Source organism: Mandrillus leucophaeus, unplaced genomic scaffold, assembly GCF_000951045.1.
Source record: "Mandrillus leucophaeus isolate KB7577 unplaced genomic scaffold, Mleu.le_1.0 Scaffold338, whole genome shotgun sequence".
Taxonomy (NCBI): Eukaryota; Metazoa; Chordata; class Mammalia; order Primates; family Cercopithecidae; genus Mandrillus; species Mandrillus leucophaeus.
The window spans coordinates 2,662,210-2,667,772 of NW_012103565.1; the positions used below are offsets into that span (position 1 = coordinate 2,662,210).

At 39.9% G+C, this 5,563-nt stretch overlaps 1 pseudogene; it reads right to left on the bottom strand.

Annotated features, from left to right (window-relative positions):
• Positions 1-1,598, bottom strand: part of LOC105545771 — a 9,111-nt pseudogene extending 7,513 nt beyond the window's left edge.
• Positions 1,599-5,563: the final 3,965 nt, after the last annotated feature.

The window sequence follows — 5,563 nt, forward strand, 5'->3', positions numbered from 1 at the left end:
TGCATAAGGATCTTTTTCTAAAAGTTTCATTTTAAACTCTGTTTCGGCTAATTTTTGTCTGTTGTGAGCATTTTCTTTCCTTAAATCATTGAGGTTTCTTTCAGCAATCCAAGCTGCCAAACAATTACCATCTACTTTTTTCTTATAGGAAATAATCTTCCCTTGATAAAAATGAAGAACTCTCTCAAATTGTTCTTCCAGATCTTTGGCTCGCTTTCTGCAGGTCTCCAGCTCTCCAGTGCCATGGCTGATCGTTTCGTCTACTTTAGAAAGTTTCTCTTCTTTCTCTAACCAGTTATTTCCCTCTACTAGTAATTTCCTGTATAGCTTCATTCTATTTTCTTGATATAATTCTGTCATCACCTTTAGTTTCTGTTGAAGCTTCTGATTCTCACTTTCAAAGTGTGTGTTTTCCAACTGCAAAGATGCTTGTTCCGTCTGAAGGTTTTTAATATGCCCTCTGAACTCCTTCTTGGTTTCATCAGCTTCAGATAACTGAATATAAAGTTCGTTTCTTTCTCTTCTAAGGTTGTTAAAGAATCATTTAACTTAGCTGCACGAATCAGTTTCTTCAAAGCTCGTTTTGGAGGATTATCTAAGTTAGCACCATCTTCTGATTCACTGTACATTTCGAATTCCAAGTTACCATTATCTGTTATGTCTTCTTCCAGCATAGCACCCAGATCTTTCATCTTTTGCAAGCGTTCAGTCAGAGTCTTGATGTGATTTTCTTTACCATTTAGAACTTGTTCTGCATGTACTTTGGAGTCTTCAAATGTTATTTTCTGTTTATTAAGTTCACTCACTTGTTCTTTCCATACTTCAGTTTCTTGCAAAAGCTGTTTCTGGCTTTCCCGAAGTTGAGAATTTTCATTCAAAGCATCTTGTATTGCTATCTTCAGTTGTTCTTCATTCATTTGAAATCTCTTCAAGGTCATTTTGGCTTCAGCTACTTGGGATTTGAGGGATTTTGACTCATCTTCTAGAGACTGTATGCCTTTGGAAATATCCGCCATCAATTCATCTTGTTCAGAATGTTTCGATTTCTCTTCTTTTAACTCTTTTTCTAGACAGAGTATTTCATGCTCAAGTTCAGAATTGGACCGGTTCAGCTTTTCACAGGTGGCCTCCAAACTTTGTGCTTCTGTTGCCTCCTTCTCAGAGCTGGCATCCTCTAAAGATGACTCTACTTCATAGGCTTCATACTCTTTTTGAACAAGCCTAAACTTTTCAAGTAATCTACATTTTTCTTCAATTAGTCCAGAAAGCGCGTCAGCAAGGTTTTTCTCTCTTCCCGCATAAAGCTGACTCCTAACCGATCTAAAACTTCTCCACAAGAAAAAGGGAACAGCAAAAAATCCAACGACAGCTGCACGTATCACCAATTCCCATGGAAAACCATAAGGAGTCGAATCTGGTCTCCTGCCTTCAGGCAGTGCTGCCATAACCCTGCGTGGCTCCTCCAGGAGCAGCCCCCAGTAAGGCTGAGGGGTAGTCCCGGGCTCCTCCATAGCGCCAAGGCTGCTCTGGCGGTGGCCACCGCAGTAACCCAGGCCGTCCGGGCCACAGTTAGCCGCGAAGAACACACAGGCTTAGGTTAGGAACAGAATCTGCACCTGGCCACCGGAGCAGACCACTGCGGTTCCGGCTGCGGGGGGAGCTGGGGGACGCGGGAACCCACAGACCTTAGGGGGACGCGGGAACCCACAGACCTCACAGGCCCATAGAAAACGTACAGTAAAAATATAGCATTAAAGATTTTTTTTTTTAAAGATATCCTTCTATAGAGTACTTATCATAAATAAATGGAGCTTGCAAGATTGAAAATTGCTGTGGATTAGTTAGTAAGTGGTGAGTGAATGTGAAGGCCTAGGGCATTACTGTACACTACTGCAGCCTTCACAAGCACTGCACACATAAGCCACACTAATTAATTAAAATTGTTTTAGTCAATATAAATTAACTTTAGCTTACTGTAACTCTTTTACTTTATAAATGTTTAAATTTTTTTAACTTTTTTACTTTTTTGTAATAACACTTCACTTACAACCACATTGTATGGCTGTACAAAAATATTTTCTTTATATCCTTACTTTGTAAGCTTTTTTCTATTAATTTTTTTTTTTTTTTACTTTTTAATAGTTTTTTGTTAAAAACCAAGACATAGACACACACATTAGCCTCAGCCTACACAGGGTCAGGATCATCAATATCACTGTCTTCCACCTCCACATCTTGTCCCACTGGAAGGTCTTCAGGGTGGATAACACGCATGGAGCTGTCGCTTCCTATGATAACAATGCCCTCTTTTGGATACTTCCTGAAGGACCAGCCTGAGGCTGTTTTATGGTTAACTTCTAACCGTACACTCTAAAATAATGACAAAAATTATAGTACAGGTTGGTCCAGTGAAAGTGGGTTATCACAACTTACAACATTTAGTGTCACTAAAGTTGGTATAAAACCCTCCACTGCTAAATTTAAATGGTTTACAGTTTTTGTGTGTTTTTTCTTTTTGTTTTGTTTTTTGAAAAAAATAGGTTGGGTGCACTGGCTCATGACTGTAATCCCAGCACTTTGGGAGGCTGATGCAACCAGATCACTTGAGGTCACGATTTCGAGACCAGCCTGGCCAATATACTGAAACGTCTCTATTAAAAACACAAAATTAGTTGGGTATGGTGGTGCACACCTGTAATCCCAGCTACTCAGGAGGCTGAGGTAGGAGAATCACTTGGACCAGGAGACAGAGGTTGCAGTGAGCTAAGATAGCACCACTGCATTTCAGCCTGGGCAATAGAGCGAGACCCCATCTTAAAAAAAGAATAATATAGTATATACATAAATATCAATTTCTCATTCATGAGGAATCTTGTTGATCATTCCAGTTTCTTCATATTGAGGAGGGGCATCCTGGGCAACCTCATACCATGGGTAACTATGTCGTCCCCCAAGAATCACAGGTTAATCTAATACTGTCCTTTTCTTCTGAAACAATCTTTCTTTTTCCAGTCCCCTACTTCCACCAAAGACAAATGTCAGCAAGACAAACCTACCTGCAAAATAAGCTGCAGTCCCATAAACGTGGCCTGATTACCCCAGAAAGTGCAGCAAGAATTACTGTCCACATAGGCTCGCCTAAATTGGCCTTGCTGGAACCTCTCACAAGGTCATTTCAGTCAAAGACCTGGGTAAATAGCCAGTTCATCCACCTGTGTCACAGTATAAAATACAATAGACTCTTATTGAACTTATGCAAACAAACACATTGCCATTAATTAAGAATATTCACAAATAATTTATAAATTATGAAGAAATTAGGCATAGAGAGAACTATACCTCAAATTCTGTTTGAGGAAAGCATATTGTATTCAATATACTTAAAGTATACTCAGAGGCAATGAAAGCTCCAAAGAAAAAAAATTCTCCAGGCTCTGAAAAACAAAACAAAAAAAATCAGCAATATTTCAAATGAAAAAACCATAAAAAATTATTTAGTCTCCATTAATTCAGTCCATGCAATCAACTTCTGGTATGCTTCATATTGAGTTAGCAATCTTTATGAACATATCAGCATTTCAGTTAGTGCCCTGGAAGTTTTCTCTCTAATCCAATGGCACAGTCTACAAAGTTATCAGAAACCTGCATTCGAGAGGTTGAATTTTTCATAAACTTCCCCAAGGAAGAAAGCCCTGGACTGTAGCTGATTATAAGTCACTTTTTGAGAAGGATCAAAGCAAAACTACAATTGTGGATGACTAAAGTTTTAAGACAGCCATAGTTAAAGGCACAGTTAACTAGGGTACTTTGTTATTCCTGTGGCATACAAGTTAACATAATAATAATAATAGTGTGACAACATATATTAAGACGTATCAGAATTTTAGAACTCTCATATCATCCCGGAACTTCAGGAGGCCAAGGTGGGTGGATCACCTGAGGTCAGGAGTTCAAGACCAGTTTTGTCAACATGGCAAAACCTTACATCCACTAAACATACAAAAATCAGTTGGACATCATGACTCATGCCTGTAATCCCGGCTACTTGGAAGCCTGAGGCACAAAAATCACTTGAACCTGGGAGGCATAGGCTGCAGTGAGCTGAGATTGTGCCACTGCACTCCAGCCTAGGCAACAGAGCAAGACCCATGTAAAAAATAAATAAATAAATAAATAAATCCCAAAGGAAGCTGAACACCACCTCTGATTGACAATGCTTCCTACATAATTCTAACGTAACAAACAAGGCAAATAAATGTAATATATCCCTCTTGGACTTCAGGGAACCTTATACCCAAAAAAGTTAGTTTGAGGTCAAAAAGACTGAATTTAGAACTTGAAATTTTGCCATTGGAAAGTTTGTCAGAGATGAAAGTTTTGAGACACCTGACATCACAAAATAGGATTATACAGGTCACTATAAAATAGCCATTCATTTAGCAAAAATGATAATACAAAACAGCTTACCCTTTCATAGTGAGGAGACTCAGCTTCCCAAACAATAAGCCGTAATAAAGAGAGCATGAGGCCAACTAAGAGGGAGAAACTCTCTTTTTCTGTAGTTTTACTCAAAAATCTCTTATCTCTTACATGAACATTTTGTTGAAGAAAAAACCAAATTTTACCTTTATATGGTATATTATTAATGTTAAAACTAATTTTAATAAAACCTTATAAACAAATCTATCCAACTGTAATCAGTTTGATCATAAGGTAAGATTTCCATAAACTTTTTATAATCTTTTACAATTTTCTATTAAGGAGAAGATTAATGCTCCAGAAAGGCCCAGATGCTGGCCTTGCCTCAGTGTGGTTTTGGTGTTAATGTTTAATTTATAGAAAAACTGAAATAATTTTTTTTTTTTGAGACAGAGTCTTGCTCTGTCACCCATGCTGAAGTACAGTGGCATGATCTTGGCTCACTGCAAGCTCCGCCTCCCAGATTCATGCCATTCTCCTGCCTCAGCCTCCCGAGTAGCTGGGACTACAGGTGCCCGCCACCACACCTGGCTAATTTTTTTTTGTATTTTTAGTAGAGATGGGGTTTCACGGTGTTAGCCAGGATGGTATCAATCTCTTCACCTTGTGATCCACCCACCTCAGTCTCCCAAAGTGCTGGGATTAGAGGCGTGAGCCACTGCACCTGGCCGTGAACTAATCTTATCCCTCAAAACCAGCCCTTACAATCTCATGTGCCTACCTCTTCTGCAGTAGTCCCTGAACCTAGAGGGATTGAATAGTTTTAATTTTGTGGCCCTGTGTCTTTTTTTTTTTTTTCTGAAATGGACTGTGGCTCTGCCACCCGGGCTGGAGTGCAATGGCACAATCTCGTCTCACTGCAAACTCCGCCTCCCAGGTCCAAGCGATTCTCCTGCCTCAGTCTCCCAAGTAGCTGGGATCGCAGGTGTCTGCCACCATGCCCAGCTAATTTTTGTATTTTCAGTAGAGATGGGGTTTCACCATTTTGGTCAGGCTGGTCTCGACATCCTGACCTCAGGTGATCCACCCACCTCGGCCTCCCAAAGTGCTGGGATTACAGGCGTGAGCCACTGTGCCCAGCCAG